The sequence below is a fragment of the Melopsittacus undulatus genome, chromosome 3 (assembly GCF_012275295.1).
Source record: "Melopsittacus undulatus isolate bMelUnd1 chromosome 3, bMelUnd1.mat.Z, whole genome shotgun sequence".
Taxonomy (NCBI): domain Eukaryota; kingdom Metazoa; phylum Chordata; class Aves; order Psittaciformes; family Psittaculidae; genus Melopsittacus; species Melopsittacus undulatus.
This window is the reverse complement of record NC_047529.1, coordinates 25,807,112-25,824,208: the sequence shown is the minus strand read 5'-3', so window position 1 is coordinate 25,824,208 and position 17,097 is coordinate 25,807,112.

Below are 17,097 nucleotides of genomic sequence, written 5' to 3'. Positions count from 1 at the left end.
TCTCCACTACAGTGAGTAATCTCTAAGAAAGGTATATAGATGAGATAGCATGTAAACTATTTACAATTGGTTTAAGGCATCTGGTCTGTGGTTTTTATATTAGTTACTGCTGTCTTAAACACTAGCAAGATGAACTTCCTGGAAAATGCATTTCTTCAGAAACTATGGTTATTTAAAAAATAAAAATAAATAAAACCCAAACTTAAACTGAAATCGATTTACACCCCATTAAGTTCAGACAATTGTCCCTGGATGTTCAATGTCTTTAATTTTATTTCAGAATTCACATGTCTTTTTATACCTAGTAAAATAAGTGATAGCTGGATAGGCATGGTTCGAGTTAAAACTGCCTACCTTTCTTGAACTGACTGGCTTTCACACCCACAGCCAAGGTACAAAGATATTTTCACGCTGGACATTAAAGTCAGCAGATGTGCAAGAACAATTTCTCAGGAATATTGTGCATCTTGTTATTAGGAGTATTCCAAATAATATGCAAAAAGTCCTTGTAATTAGGTACTGTCTTTGTACGTGCATGTGTTTATATATATGTGTAGGCTTCGGGGGTGGGAGGTGTATAGTACATGTTAGTTGTCTGACCCTTGGCCGCCTCTTGGTGGTGCTGATGTTTCACGTATGGCGTGAGAGGCCGTTGCCGTTGATACACCAGCCCCCTGCTTCCAACTGGGTCAATTGTATTCTCCCTATATTTATTTATTTATTTATTCTCCTTAGAAACAAACAAGCCCCTAAACAAGAAAGAACTTAAAACTGTTAGAACTGTTTGTGTGGAGCATGGACTTATAATGGGGGGCCCTTGCTTCACTGGCTGACTTCTTGTTGCAGCTTGAATAAACATGCAGTCTAAGCTGTTAAGATGGTTAACCCACTAACTTCTATTTTAAATGGCTTGTTCCTTGTCTGGATACAACGTTAGTTCTTGCTACTGTACATCTCAGAACTGTATTTATTTTTCTTCTCAGTGTTGATTTCTAAGGCTGGCTAACTGAAAACAGCACCAAAAAAAAACCAAAAAAATACTTTCATAAATGCCCCAGCAGTATTTGTTGTAGTTTACTGGCTTTGGCATTCTGTAAGCAAATCCCATGTGGGGATGCTTGTAGTGCTTTAGCTTTTCTGACCAGAAGGGGAAAATGTGGGAAATTCAAGATTAGCCTAAGTAAAATGAGCAAAATAAAATTCTAGTTTTAAGCTTTTTCTTCCCCTACCTCCCCCATACCGCTACCACACCCCCCCTCCCCCCCATTTTTTTAGCTGTAAAGTTGGAGCATGGTGAGATTTTTTTTTTTTTTTTTGGTTGGTGTTCTGAGTTGGTCTTTTATTTATTGGAACACGCTTGTTCAATAGCTTTGTATTTTTGACTAATTTGCTTTAGTACAATGTCTTGAGAAAATTCTCATTCTTATAGGATGATTAACTATTCATTTGAGTATTTATAACTACTGGTAATAATCTTTCTTTGTTTTCCTTTACACTCCTATAAATGTTCCTTTTAAGGAAGGGAAAAGGATACAGATGGTGTTTGCTACTCAGTGTCCAAACTGCTGCACTGGGATTGCCTTTTAATGCACTCCAAAGGCAGCAGTTCACTGGTCTCTTATGCTTTAAGTATGGTTCTGGTTTGCTACTGTGAAAGCAGACAAACTTGCTGCTGGCAACACAAACTTATACTCTAGTCTTCTCCTGTTTATGAATCACACATGCAAATAAATGTGCCTGGTCTATTTGAAGAGGTAATAGGCCTGTGGTCACTACCGTATGTGAAAATCCATATAATGCAATAAGCTAGGCTCCTCCTTCAGCCAGTTAGCAAAACAACTGCATCTCTAGTAGATAAGTGTAAGAAAGGGGGAAAATGGGATAGTGAGTTAAAAGGCTAAGCCTTACCACAGTGTGTGCACCCTCCTGCCTTACACCTGTGTCTAAATAGGGAAAAGTGTAAAAGGTTGAGCTGCTTAAAGCAACCCTTTACAACTGCAATTAGAGCAACATTTGTCAATACACAAAAGGAAGATACACTGGGGGTGAGAGAAAGGAAAACCTATGGCTTGTAAGGAATCCTCTTCACAATAATAATTCTTTGACAAGCTGCTTGAAAGCAAAGTTACTACTTTATGGAGGTGCTACTAGTTGCAGGTGGTAACCCATTCCATGTATGATGACAGAGCTCTTAATCACTTCTTAAGATGGTTTCAGAAACTACTTTGACTCTTTGCATCAAGTTGCCAGGACATATGGGACTTTGAGCAACCTGGTCTTGAAGGTGTCCCTTCCCGTGGTAGGGGCGGTGAAGCTACACGAGCTTTGAGATCCCTTCCAACCCAAAGTGTTTAATGATCTTGCACTGTTTCTTGTCTATAATTCCTGACTTCTTACATGTGTGGCCAGATCCACAGAGGGAAAAACTGAAGAAATGCAGTTATCTGTTGAGTGTCAGACAAGACTGGCAAGCACTTTAATAATTTCTCTGCAGCTATGATATATTAAAGGCTGTTTCATGATGCCCAGCGTGTGAATGAAATAGTCTCATAATGGCTGTTATTATTGGAGAACATAAAAGGTACATTCATGAAGCATACCCTATGTCTACTGAGCACTATTGCTTACTGGACTGCTGAAGGCATGTGGCAGAATATTTCGGATGTCCTGAAGAGATTTGCTTGATCTAGTATTTGACAAAAAAATTAAAAGTTCAAACAGCTAACAGATACAGGGAGAAAAAAAAATGTTGGAGTTCGACTGTTTCTACTTAACTTGGAGCAAATACTGTTGTGAGCGGTGGGATGTGCTGGCGCTCCAGAAAAGACACAGGTCTCCTCCCTGTAGGTGCAGTGTGGTGTGCAGAAAATTCAGGTAGCATAGAACACCTAAGGAGCATCAAGAGCTTGTGTTTAGAAAAATTGAATCATCCTATGCATATAACAAAGTTTAATTTAAAAATTTTGCCAGGTGTACAAATGTCATAGCACTCATATTTCAAAACTCTGTTGCCACTCAGTCTCACTTTGCTGTCTTTTGATAGCACTGAAGTGTCACAGAACTGTCCAGTGATGACTGTCTTTGCTTGCTGATTGTTGCACTACTCAAAACACAGTGGGTGATTTGGATGGTATCAAAGTCATCCTTCCCTAGATATGTGTTTAAGAACCTTTCAACCAGAGCTCTGGTTGCCTTAGAGTTAGTTACATTTATTGTCTGAGTTATGAAATAACATGAAGGATAACAAAAAAACAATAGAAATTATATCAAAACTGCTTTTGTTGACATTTGTGACTCTCTGGTATGTTATAAATATTATTTATGGCTGTCTGTTGGATTTTAAGCAGTATGTTCTATTTTTGAGATTTTTTGGTTATGATGCTGAAAAATAATGGTATTTTTAAATTAAGTGCTTCAAAATAGGAAGTAGAGAATTTGTTAGCATACAGTAATATGCACTTATACTTTAAACAGCTCTGTACCATATGCGATAACAGGTTTTGGGGGGTATTATAGAATTCTAACCTTTTCTGTAAAAAAAATACTGAAGTTGCTCTTCCCTTCTTCATAAGCAAGAGTTTTGAGCAGTGTTTGACCAGAATGGTTAAGAAGAAGTAAGTTTTACAAAATGAAAGTCTCTTCATCTGGAAGTGCTGATCTCTGTTGATATTTCTATGTACTAAAACAATGAGAATAGAATTTAAGTTAAAAAATTGTAAAATGGTGTGAAATGATCTGAAGCTGTCTGTCCGCAGCCTAAGCTCTAGTTAGGAGTTTTGCCAACAGCCATTCTTGCCAGGTGGTGCTTTTACACTGGGGACCTTCATTTAGTCCATGCTTCTAAAACACAGTAATTCTTAGTATATGGTAAATGCACCTAATTTTTCTGTATTTTGTTACTGAACTTTAACTTTTATGGTATGTGTATACAAACATCTCCCAATGGCTTAAAGATAGTCTTTATAGCTAAAGAAGGAAAGAGTTTGTTGTTACCCTGTTCCTATTAAAATTATCTTCTTTTTTTTTCAAAATAATGCTTATGGTATCGGGAGCTTTCTCCATGTGTTTTACTTACCTCATTTAATCACATAGGTAACTTATGTAAATGCTATGCTCCAGGATGCGGTCTCCTTAATAAAGCAGGAGATCCCTGGGAAACTCTACAAATAAACACTGCACAGACTACCAAAACAATGAGAAATATGGGTTGTATGTGAAACATTTTCATCAAGCTGATATGATATCCCCTTAAAAGTTGTCTTTTTCTGAGAAGGCATCCAATAATGTGACCTTTCTGCTTCTCAGACCATGTGCTCATCCAGTTACCTCTCATTACCCTACTGATGAAAAGTGAGTTAAGTTTTACGTAAGCAAAATTGTTTGCATGGTGGCTTTCAGTTTACAGCTTTCAAAAATCAACCAGGGGTTGGAGAGAAAAGTCTGCCAGGCTAAGATGCAGAAGAAATGAAAGCTCCCTAAAAGTAAAGAAGGAATGCAAATCAAATCCTGACTGAAACCTAAATTGCCAGTTTGAAAATAATCTTCTAAATAAGTGTTTCCATAAGTGACATGATTTGGGGTAATTAAGTTTGTGATGCCCAAATAAGCTGTGGGTTTCAGGTTCTGAGCTTCAGAGATCAGTGTCTTACAATTTGAAATGTATGTGATAATCTTGACTGTGCAAGTCAGTATGCAACAAGTACAAATTCTCTTTACTCTCTTGTGTACTGCTGTTGTCTAGAACAAATTAAAATAATGTGGTTTGATATGCTGTGATGAAAAATCCTCTCACTGAAGCATCTGTATCTCAGCAAGATGTCAGTATCTGCAGCTCGTTCCAAATCCCAACCTCAGCTATGTTCTGGTTCAGATTAGGTTTGTACTGAACAAAATAGAGTGAAACAGAAGTTAGCAGGAAGCAATTCAAACCCACAGATGAGGCCATTCCAGTTTTTCCAGTTTAATAAGAACCTTAACAAATTGCCAACTGAGGTAGAAATTGTGGGATGTTATTCTCTCTTTTTGTATAGTGGTATTCTGTTGTTCAAAGCATTGCATCCAAAATCCACACTTTCTCAGGCAATATTTACCAAACTCGAGTCTCAACCTCATTTATTTGAAGAAGAAATCCCCAACTCCACTAGACTATTTCCTGCATTAAACTAATTAACCTTCACAGAGAAATTGGGTCTTGCAGAGGTGGTTATGTTTCCTAAGAGAGCAGCCACAGCATTCCCGACAAGTGTTTGATGTGGAGAAAGAACATTTTTAAGGAGAATGAGTTAGTTTCACAAAGGTGCTACTGCAGTGAGGAACAATTTCCAGTATTACTTGCTCATCTTTGTATAGTGAGATGCTTGTTGTATCAGCAGCAAGTATTCATGTTTCGTTTGCCAGGCAGACTTTAAAAGGCTTTATTCTGTAGTTCTTGTAGCAAAAGGTATTTATGTGCAATATCAGGAATTGTCTTTTGATACTTTTAAGAACAGTTTTAGTAATTTAATCTATTCCTTTAATAAGAAAAAAGATGGGGAGGAAAGGACAAAAATGGGAAAGGGCAGCCCAGTTAAAATTTAGTCTAATGCAGTGACTTGAAATAGTTTTTACCTGGAGTGCTGTTTATGCAGTTTGTGTGGTATATGTAAGCTCTTCCTTTTTCTCTGATGTTAGCATAAGAAGTTACCCTATTTCAGTCTTTCCTTTGGATAATAGGTCATATTGTTTGTTCTTCTGCATGTGCCAGGTGCTGCGTTGTGGCTTTCCCTTTCCTGTGGTGTAGGGGGTGTGCACAAGGGAGAAGGGAAGATATCTGAGGATATCAGTGGGGGTACAGCAGGACAGCATTCCTCTGAGGAAACTTGCTAGTGTGAGACATAATAAAGGGGCAAAATTAAGAGGGTCAGCAGCAGGCTACTGTAAATCATTCTGGATTTGATGCGGGCAGGAAAATTGGGGAATTACATGTCACAGTCTGCTTTGTTCTTCTAAAATTTTTGTATTGCCACTGTGATAGGTGAGCACTTTCACAAAGCAAAGTGGTACCGTCCGGTACCTGTCAGGAATGGCTCGTTTTCTTCACTGCCTCTCCAAAGAGGGAATTATACAAGCTCTTGGGCTCAAAAACATTCTTTTACAGGAACAAGCAGGAAGACTGGGGTAGAGAAGTAGTGATTGTAATGAACAAAGTAAGGAATTTAAGAAGATCCTGGATTTCTCTGTCTACAAAAGCCATTTCATTTTTTTTTTTAATGTGAAAAAGTTCTGCTGTGTCAGAAGGAGAGAGATGTTCTTCTTTCTGTTCCAAAGAAACTGTCATAGGTACACTGGTTTCTTTGACAAACAAGGAGTGGATCAAGATAGTTTTTCATGGAGTGTTTCATGTAATGAGCAAGCTCATTACAGTCAAATGAATGCACGTAGCTGGGCAAACATGCTGAACTCTGAATTCATTGAAAGTGAGTATAAACAGATTTCATGCCCTCAGAGGTAATTCCTTATGGTGGCAAAGATGTGTAATTACTGCTAAATTTACCAGCATAATTGAAGTCCTGTAGTCAATTATAGGTGATAACACTACTTGTGCAACCTGACAAGAGCTACCTAAATTGAAGGTTAGCCTGCTAGCTGTGTGTGTGGTTGTAGCAAATGGAGGTTGCGCTGTGTTTGGAAGACTTACTGAATTCCTTCTTGTGCTAAGGAGTGGTCTGCCACACAGCCAAGGACTAGCCCAAGGACTATATTTTGGTTTATACTTTGTCCTATGTCAAAGGTAAGATTTGAACAGTTTGTACATTGCAAAGGTCCAGAAAAAGGTTGCAGTGTTGATCTCGTCTTCCCAAGTGTGGAAGTTTGGGAGTAAACACAAGAGTGGTAGAGATGTTATTTTGAAATATTTTCATACTTGAAATTTTTTGCAACCCTATGAGTTTTTTTCTTTTCTTTTCTTTTTTCTTTTCTTTTCTTTTCTTTTCTTTTCTTTTCTTTTCTTTTCTTTTCTTTTCTTTTCTTTTCTTTTCTTTTCTTTTCTTTTCTTTTCTTTTCTTTTCTTTTCTTTTCTTTTCTTTTCTTTTCTTTTCTTTTCTTTTCTTTTCTTTTCTTTTCTTTTCTTTTCTTTTCTTTTCTTTTCTCTTCTTTTCTCTTCTCTTCTCTTCTCTTCTCTTCTCTTCTCTTCTCTTCTCTCTTTTCTTTTCTTTTCTTTTCTTTTCTCTTTTCTTTTCTTTTCACAAATGACTGGTGTTTTTTTTCCCCTGTTCCTTTCTTCTTTGACTAGGGCTTAATTATAATATACAGGTGTCATGTAAGAAGTGCATGTGTAAGCACTAAGGAAAATAATATTTTCAAGGTCAAACTCCAAGTAAGATTTTCAAGGACAGCTTTGATTCAGAAGATGCTTTAGCCTTGAACTTAAGCTTGTGACAGACAGTTCAAGTTCTAAAGCAGAGATCAAAACAGGAAGCTGCAAGCAACTGCATTCAGAAACTGCTTTGACTCATGTTCTTGACAGTATTACTATTCTAGTAAATATTATCTCTAACACTTACTGTTTTCCATACTTTCACAGAATTACAGAATATTTTTGGTTGGAAGGGACCTTAAAGTTCATCCAGTTCCAACCCCACTGCCATGGGGTGGGACACCTTCCACTAAATCATGTTGCTCAAAGCCCCATCCAACCTGGTTTTGAACACTGCCAGGGATGGGGCAGCCACAGCTTCTCTGGGAAACCTGTGCCAGTGCCTTGCCACCCTCACAGGAAATAATTTCTCCCTAATACCTAATTAAAGTCTCCCTTCTTTCAGTTTAAAGCCATTCCCCCTGGTCCTATCCCTACATACCCTTGTAAAAAGCTCCTTTTCAGCTTTCCCTTTTCCTTGGTCTCTGGCTTAAAAGGAATCGCTCAGGGCAGGGTAAGCAAGTGGTGTTTTATTGCATATCCAGGCCAACAGATAGGAATAAGAGATCAGCCTGGATGGATCCAAACTGGATTGATCATGCTTCATGCCAAATAAAAATCTCCTGGACAGGTGGGGTGAAGTTGAAGGAATGCTGAATTTTATTAACTAAATGCACATTGATACGTCCTTAAAGAATAGTGGGAGGATGTAGCCTGTTTGTGTTGCCACTAAGACTCCCAGATAGATTACATGCTTGACTGCTGCCATATGTTAGCTGGGAATAACACTGCAGCCTGTTTGTAAGAGGGATCCTCATGAAGAATTATAGGCACCGCTCTTCTTTAGGCACCATTTTCTGCTACTGTACTGGATTTGACTTATAATTATCCCCATATATGTTTGCAAATGTTTTCAAATTGACAATTTTCAAAAATTACCTATGGGTGGTTTAGTTGGCCTCAACACTACCTTGCTATTATTTCATTTGAGTTAAATTATTCCTTTGTTAAGGAATTATAGCTGAACAAAACCTTTATACTCTCACTCACTTGCTGAAGGAGAACAGTAAAGCAACAAGACTATTGGAATCCAGCTGCCTTTCTATTTGGAAATAACTATTCAAAAATTTATTTCAAAGAGTGAAACAGCCTGATGATTACTTTGTGAAGTCTTTGCATACTGCTGTGCCTCATAGATGGGTTGCATTCGGATCATTGGGGTATCCCAGAAGGGGCTGTGAAATAGTGGTGGTTTGTGTTGCTCTTCTGTCTACAGCTGCAGGGGATTTTCTCAAATGATGCTAATAACAAACAATTCTAAATGTTTTTTTTCTTTAGCAGTGCATTTTTAGTGCAAGGTTTAAGTCACAAGAGTCTTAAAGATACTATTATGCTACTGTTAAAAAATGGTCATTCTTTAAATTACTTGATATATTGCTGAGCAAATATCTAAAAAGCTTTATTCTATAACATACACTGCAACTTTCTGAAACAGTACAGAAAATACCAAACTCAGATTTAAAAATTAAATTATAACATTAAAAAAAAAGCAAACAAAACACTCCTGCAAGCAATGCTCTCTAATTACTCCCATCTTGAAATTTAATTTGCAAAGGTGATACTAGGACCGCACATACCTCATGTTTCTGCGTTAAGCTCCTATGAAGTTGAAACTGAATGAGGGATTTTCCCTTTCTATAAATTTGGTCTCTCCATGAAATGTGAGTTCATAGAATACAGAAAAATTCAGTTCATGCATATTAATCCTCTTATATGCCAAGGAAGCTATTACTTTCATATGCTTTTATGCTTCTCACAATGTAAGATAATGATGCTGTATATATTAAAACTTAAATATTTTATAGATGCAATAAAAAAAAAAGAGTTAAGGATCTGACTAAAATGTAAAAGCAAAGAAACTTGAACTCAGGTAGGAAATTCTGTTCTATATGATATTCTTCACGATTTTCAAGACCACTATTGAGTGCTACTGGGTTGATTGCTTTGCCTAATCTTGCATTGACCTAGGAAGAACCTAGGTCTTCTTCATATATCAGTTCCATTTGTGAAGTTTAATTTTTTTTTTTAAGAGATAAGTGAAAATACAGTTTTAAAATTTTAATTTTGGGGTTTACACGAAGGTGCCTATCATATATGAATATATTTATGTAATGAGGCAAAATTCTGAATTGTTGTATTAATGTGCATTTATTTTATTATATCACTGTGGGTGTTAAAAAAAATCATAGAATTATAGAAAAGTTAGGGTTGGAAAGGACCTTAAGATCATGAAGTTCCAATCCCCCTGCCATGGGCAGGGAGTCTCACACTAAACCATGTTACCCAAGGCTCTGTCCAACCTGGCCTTGAACACTGCCAGGGATGGAACTTCCTTGGACAACCTATTCCAGTGCCTCACCACCCTCACAGTAAAGAATTTCTTCCTTATATCCAATCTAAACTTCCCCTATATAAGATTAAATCCATTACCCCTTGTCCTATTGCTACAGTCCCTGATGAAAGTCCCTCCCCAGCATCCTTCTAGTCCCCCCTCAACTACTGGAGGTCTGAAATCATATGCCTATCAACAATGATGTTCAAATCTGTATGAAAAAAAAAAAAGAGTTTATTTTATTGGGGTTTTTTTTTGTTTGTTTGGTTTTTTGTTTTGTTTTATTTTGTTTTGTTTTGTTTCCAAGTACACTTCTGAATTTATTACAATGTAAATATTGGAACTATGATAGAGCGTAAGGGATTCTGGACTAGATCTAGAACAGCAGTGAAGTGCAGCTTAGTTTTTGAATGAAGTTCCTGATGTCCTGAAAAATATTTTTCAGATGCTAAATCCAGAGTTGCATCAGTTCTGCAAATAATCTCCTTTCTGAACTGCAAGCTTTCCAGCAAGCTGGAGTCTTCCTTCAGAAAGTAACCAGCAGTGGACCAATAGGACTGTGGAGAGGTTGGAGACTGTTCAGTACATACTCAAGAGACACAAACTAATTATTTCTCCTTTCTGTGTCTAAACTGCCTGCAGATGCTCTTAGAGAATAGCTGATAGGGATACCATTAGAGAACTGTGTTCCACCTCAGGTGTAGCGATATGCTTTGCTTTCTCTTCCAAAAGCGGCATAATCACTGATGATAGCTTTTGCCCTGTAGGCCTTGTAGGTGAATGGTTAGAGCACTAGCCAGGATATGACACAATGAAAAGCACATCCTTTCTTCTATGTAGAAGGCTTAAAATCCTAATCTCCTGTGTCCCAAGAGACTGTACCACCTAATCAGCTTTAGGCTAGTTTTGGGTGAGAACATGTTCACCTCTCAGCACAACTGTGCAGAAGAGAGTTCAAGATTCATTGATCTGAGGAAGAGGCCAGACAGGAAATGGAGAACTCTAAACAATATGTTATTCTAAATTATTTTTTCCAATTCTAGTTTATTGCTAGCATAACCTTTCTAGCTTAAACACACAGAAATGGGAGCCCATTAAATATTCATCTGGACTGAAAAACCTTCTATTGTTCAATTATACTCCTTAATAAGTACTTTTACTCCTTAAATAGGTACTTAAAGAATATGGTGTGGTCATGTCTTTGCTCTCTTTGCCATTAATTATGTAATTAAGCTTTCAGGTACCTCAAAAGAAGTAAGTTTTCTAATCCTCACGTCGTTCTTGTGACTTCTACTCAAACTCCAGTTCCCCAGGGTGGCTGTTTACCTCTGAGTACCAGCACCAGGCAGTGCTCCAAATTCAGCACAATTTCCAAACAAAGATAAAAAACATTCCCTTTCTATTTGAAAGTACTCTTTCTATACCCAGTGATTGTATTTGCCTTTTGAGTTGAGGATCACACTGCAAACTAGAGCTCAGCTGGTTATTCACTGATATTTCTCCTTCTTGCTTTCTCCATCCCCACCACCATCCTCGCCCTCCTTTTTTCTTCCATAGACTGTCTGAGGTTGTAACCTAGTAGTAGTGATTATTCTCAGGGGTACTGCTATATATGCGGCCATATTTAGGATAAAAGTGCTTGTTTATGGTTAGGTTGTGAGGTGGCTCGTACCACTTTGTTATTCTCTCTTCCTTGTTTACTAACCCTGATGGATTCATGTACATATATGAATATAGGTCTATGTTTATAGGGAAAGAGGTTTTTTTTCAGGTTATTGATACTTGTGGGCATCAAAAAAGAAAATCCTGTATTCTCAATAATGCATGTCTGCATTTATGTTTGGACACCTGTCAATCACAGTTTTACTGATATGTGCTATGTTGTATTTGTGTCACCGAAGTTTCTTAGTTAATAAATCAGAGTGCCAAATCAGTACCATAAAGGGGTCTAAATATATGAACTCTCCGTTATTCCCTTTTAAACTAAGCTTGCAATTTCATCATAAAAGATGCCAGTTTAGCTTGACACAAACCCATGTTGATTGGCAGTAATTATATTACCCTCCTTTAATTTATTAACCAAGTCCTGTATCAGCCAGCTATTTTGCTTAGGATCAATGTCAGTTTGACAGGCCTATAATTACCTGGGTCGTCTTATTAGCCCTTTTAAAATATTGGCACAACATTCAGCTCACTGCAATGTGTCTAGTGTTCCAGGATGTATTGAAAATCAACATTCATGGCCCAGAGTTCCTTTGGAAGCTCTCTCTAAAACCTTTAAATGAAAGTTATTTGGATACACTGATGTCTGCTTTTAGGAACCACATTTTTATATCGTTCTGAGCTACTATTAAAATGTCATCAACTGAACATGCTGTTATTAATTTATTTTTTTTCTGAGATCTTTTATTAGTCTTTTGATAAATGTTTTCTGATTCCCTGTCTCGCTTCCTCATAGGATCAATCAAAACCCTGTTGTGTGTTTGACAGTCATTTGCCATGGAAATCACTGTAAGATTCCAGGCTTAGCACAAGAGGACAGGAGTGAAAGAGTGTGAAGTTCTGAGGGAAACATTATCATGTTACAGGCTCACCTGAAGGCCACAAACAAAAAATAAGTCTCTCTATGGTTTCAGCATCAGATAATATGCAGCCAAAGTATCAGATAAGGAACCCCAAGAAATGCTGAAAAGGGAACCTGAAGAGCCCAGTGACACAACAGTTAGTGTAATGGGGAGGACAAAGGTTTTTGACAGCCTGCACTTGAAGCACTGTATAAGCCTTGTAGCATTATTTTAAGAATAAAGTAACCTGTGAACTCTTAGACATACTGATGTCTGTCAAACCTGATGTTCATTTGCTGAATAAGAAAAATATCAGAAAAGCAAATATTTCAGTTAAATTCTCCAGGATAAAAAAGTCTCTTTAAAACTGAGTAATGAGCAATAAATGTGATAGAGGGGATGCTTGATGGGCTCACAGCTTTAGTGCTGTGAACAGCTTCATTGTCAATTGTACCCATTTCTCTTAACACCACTTCTGGAGCTCCGGAGTTGCAGGTCTCCTCGCCAGTGGGATCCCGCAATGCATAAACAGCATGAATCTGCTGCTCAGTAGTGGTAAAACTGGGGAAGGCTTCCCATGCTGCGGCTGATGGCCTGGAAAAGGAATGCTTTTGAAATGGGCTGCTGTATTTGCTGCTTCACTTGATTGTTTCCATATCTGCCTCAATCCCCATTTCAACACAGTGTGGGCTGGTTGGGGGTGAAGGTGGGTGTCCATTTGATAAACAACAAAAGCAAGATCTTACACCATCTTTTGTACCAAATGTATGCTGTCTATTATAATTTCTAAAGCAAAAGCCCAGGTTGAGTGCACCTAGCTTCAGACAGAAGATTCCATGCATCCTTTCTATCTTTGTGGCAGTGACATTCTCTCTGTTGCCTGCATCTAACAGCTTTTTTTCAGTCTTTTCTCCAGTCCCTTTTTGTTGCAACTGTGGAGTCACATTCAGTTAAAGGTAAGCCTAAGAAGCCAATACATCCTATTGCTCATCGTCAAATAGCTGTCCCTTTATAAACTACCATGAAATCTCAGTTTAAAACAAGGTAACAAAAGGTTCATGTTTTACCAGAAGTACATACCATTTAGTATCTGGTGTTGGTAGCTTCATAATGAAAATAATTCCTATTATTTCATGACAATGTACTGTCTGTTTCCTAAGGGGCTAGATCCAAAATCTGCTACAGCTGGGAGAGGTTAGTGGCGGTATTCCTTCTTCTGTTCATGTTCATCATTATGGAAAGCTCAGTTTCAGTACAGGAAACAAATACTGTTTATACAGTGCTTTTAATGAAATTTAAAGAATATTATCAAGGAAAGACCCTATAAGGCAAAATACATTCATTTTGTAAAACTATTAAAATAACTTTTTAAGATTTTAAACTTCCAGTGTTTGCATACCTTTCAATCTCACACAATTTATAATCTGTACGAGATGTATAAGTTAAATGTTTAAGTCATAGTTCACGACCTTTTTCTTTCCACATCTCCTAACACAGGAATAAAATTACTTTCACCAAAAATTAAATTAATTTATATCTTCTCATTCTGTGTTATACTGACAGAAAAAGCGCTTGTCCCATTTAGTGTGCTGGTCCAGGACAGTGAGTCAGCTCCAGGTACACAGTTTTGGATGACAATTAATAATGCAAAACAGATCATAATCAGAGGAACAGTGGCAGCATGTTAGCAGTGTTAGTGGTGGAGGGGCATTCTAGCTGTGACTGCTGACATTGTGGAACTCATCACCATAGAAAATAGAAGAAAATTCATGATATCATAGGGTATATGGATATAGAGGATGTCTGTAGATGGATAATAAGCATACATCTAGGGATGCCATCATTAATAATGAGGAAAACATTGTGGTGGGTATAAAATATTCTGATTTCAATTGGATTAGGAAAATAGTATGATCATATAAAGCAGTAGCTGTGCTCATATCCTTGTCATCATGGAAAAGAGACTGCTCATTTTGAGAAACTGGTGATAGGACTGTTGTATGCTCCAAAGATTTTTTTTTAAAACATACAACAAAGAACTGTTGTATGTTCTAAATCTTTGCAAAGGCTTAAAAGAGTAAGGTAATGAAAGGGGTAAAGGAAATATAGGAAACAATTCAGCAGGAAAAACATCTGACTACCAATAAAATTCTGTATACAGCTAAGGTTGCTGGTTTTTATCTATGAAGCCCTAAATCCTGTCTTTCCTCCAACAGTCTCTCTTGTGTGTTATCACCACATTTTCAAATGTCAGTGAGGCTTGGCTGTAACCTTAATATGAAAGGGAATAAATTTCCAAAACCTTGAACTAAATAGTCTGTTATCATTCAAATATCAGGGCATGTTACACAGCACATCTGTTTTTCTGGATATGTGGGGAACGAGAGAGCATGGGACGGACAGAGTTTGAGGTACAGTGGACTACTGGTATTTTTAATAACAGATAAATATTTAAGCAGTCCAAGATTATGTAGATTATGTGCACAGCTTGTGTAGGAGGTGGCATTGCATTTTTGTGTTTTGTTGCTGAAATAAATATTAATAACCATTGCCAAATTTTTCCATTTGTTGTTGTAGTTACAAGTAATAAGCCCACACAGTTCCTCTGTCAACTTTCTCCACATATTTCCACCAAATTACAGATACTTGTCAATTTTCGTCCAAGTTCTTGAGTTCAATAAGAAACTGAAAATTTTCACATGCTTTCATCAACTGTAAAACTATAGTGAGTACTTCGCTGGTTTGAAGCCAAATATTTGATTTCTAAGGATATCATGAAGTACTAAATTTAATCCTTTCATTAACAGTGTATCCTGTTCGGTAAACCACAGAGGCAGTGCTCTGTGCTCATATGGGAAGTCAGTGTTCCAACTCTGGCTATTCAGTTCCAAACTCATATGCCACTAATACCTCAATTTTCCCATCAACAGCAATAATAGTCATATTATTATATGATTTTTACTTTGTTCTTTAACTTTATTTTATAATAGTATCAATCATTTCATCAGATTCCTCCCCTGACTCTGAATAAACAGGTGGTAGTAAGCAGAGACCTATTAATCTGGTAAATGTTTAAAGTGCAACCGCTTGGCCTGCATTCCCTGTCTCATTAAACTGGATTGTAATATCCAAGTTTTTGTGGCTTATGGTTGGATATTTAATGCATTCTTTGATTACCAATGTCATTCATGCTGCCAGAATTCACATATTGTGATCAGAGGTTTTGAATGTTTTGAATTGTAATCCCCAACCCAGTTTTCTACACTGGCTAAACCAAAAAAAAGATAAAATAAAATCAAGGAAGGAGGAAGCAAATCGTCTCTAACAGCATGGTATTTCCTGAACTGGGAAATAATTATACCAATTAACAAAGTTTTTTTTCATTTTCTTCCCACTTTAAAGCATCAAAATGCACAAACAGGAGTCATGCCAGGTTAACCGATTGGCTGTTAATGAAACCTCTGTGTGAAGACCCTCCCTAATCTACTCAACCCTCCAGAGATCAAACAAGAGAGTTAACAGACCAGAGCAGGTTATATGTGATGGATGTGTGTGTATAAATCACTTCCTCAAAGCTAAATTGTTCCAATTCACTCAGTGGCAACAAACTGCAAAGATTCTCACAGACATATTACACTCCCTTCTCCTCTTCCTCAGTAAGGATTATTGGCCCAGAGTTAGAAAACTCCTGGGAATCCAGCTAATATAGTAACAGGGTAGAGAGCATCAAGTCAAGTACAGAATAAAAGCAAGCATGTAAAAGAAATAATAATGATTTTTTGTCTTTCAATAAGCATTTTGTTGGCCTTGAGGGAATCCATGCTGTTGCTTCAGCTTTTGGTGATGTGCAGTTAGTTTTGCTGAGATGTTCCAAAGACAGTAATGTTAAAACAGACACGATGTCAAAAGAAGAAGAATTTGTTATTCTTTCAGGAATGACTTGCAACACTACAGAATAAAATTCACCTATGAATCACAAGCTCCAAAAGGACACTTCTGGTACTGCTACCCACACTCCATTTTTTTTCTGGTTTGTCTTTTTTATTCTGATAAAGTAAATTTGGGGAATCTGTTGACATAAAGAGCAGTTGTCTTTGTACTTATTAATGTCTCTCCTGTGCTGCCTTCTCAGATATCCCTTTAGGAACTAATATTTGAGATCCTACAGAAGAAAATTCACTGCTTGCAGATTGCACTGAGACCAAAATCCATCTCATTTAGTTCAAGAGAGATAAATTCTAGTCTTCATTATTATTTCACTGGTTCTAGTAGAACCTATTAGTGTAACTAAGAGCCAAATTGCATTTGAGGAGGTTTTTTAATGACAGTACAAATAAAGTTCAATTAAATGTTTTTATATATTCTTTATGTTTCCCATTTAAAATTTTTGTTCACATGTTTATTACTCATGTCTTTCCCTCTGCTCTTTACCCTTCTGTAATGCTGTTATGAACATTTTCTTCCTTTTTCTAATATTTCCTTCCGATTATTTTTAGCTTCCTCCATGCTCAAGAATAAGATTCCTTTCAGAAAATTGCTGCTTCTCACTAGTTCTTATTGAAGCATTTACATCCGTTGATAGTTGTTTTCCATTAGGAGTTTCCTCTGAATACATACTATAAAGCAAGGTTGAGTAGTTAATGAGGTTAAGTATATGAAGAGCTAGTTTGGGAAAGGAAAAATAAAAGGAATGAAAGGCTCAGACTCTTGCTCTTATTCTGTATTTTAAGTTATTAATTACACTGAAG